Source organism: Bison bison, unplaced genomic scaffold (assembly GCF_000754665.1).
Source record: "Bison bison bison isolate TAMUID 2011002044 unplaced genomic scaffold, Bison_UMD1.0 scf7180017853224, whole genome shotgun sequence".
NCBI lineage: Eukaryota > Metazoa > Chordata > Mammalia > Artiodactyla > Bovidae > Bison > Bison bison.
Window position 1 is genome coordinate 9,625 of NW_011483797.1, and position 773 is coordinate 10,397.

Below are 773 nucleotides of genomic sequence, written 5' to 3' on the forward strand. Positions count from 1 at the left end.
ACTTAGCAGCAGCAGCAGCATTTAATCTGTAGATTGCTTTGGGTAGTATAGTTATTTTGACAGTTATATAGTTTTAATGCCGCTTTGACTTCTGTGTTTATTTCAGTTTCCCGTTTTTCCTTCTTAGTTTAGGTAAGGGTTTATTGATATTGTTTGTTTCTTTCAGAAAATGAACTTACAGTTCTTGCACATGCACACTTGTCAGGCTGGCCCACCAAGCCCCTGTGCGCATGGGCAGTGTGTTTTGAGGTGTTGCTTAGCAACGATCATTCTGGGATGAAAGATTCTAAACCGTTGAGCTTCCCAGCTGGGAGGTGGTGGCAGCTGCTGTAAACTGCTATAAACTGTAAACTGCTGTAAACTGTAAACTGCTGTAAACGGCAGAGCTGTAAACTGCTCTGGTTTACCTGTAGTGCTTGTGTTGGGTTTAGGAGACTCTGAAGAGCTGAGGGGGAGGTAAGGTGTGGTTGGAGCTTGTAGGCTCTGTGACGAAGATTTTTGGCTTCAGGAGTAAGAAGGGCATTTCGCCCTTTGGCTCCTCCATCAACCCGGTGAGAGAGAGCAGTCATAGAATCAACTTCCAGCCCGGGAACTGCATCCGAAACGAGGACCTTGGAAAGATCCACAAAGCTGCCAGTATAGGCAACGTAGCCAAAGTGCTGCAGGTTCTGTTGCTCGGAAAGAGTGGCCTGAACGACAGGACAAGATGAACAGGTAAGCGGGGTGGAAGCGCCTGGTAGGGGTCCCTCCTGTGAGTTTCCACCCCGCTTACC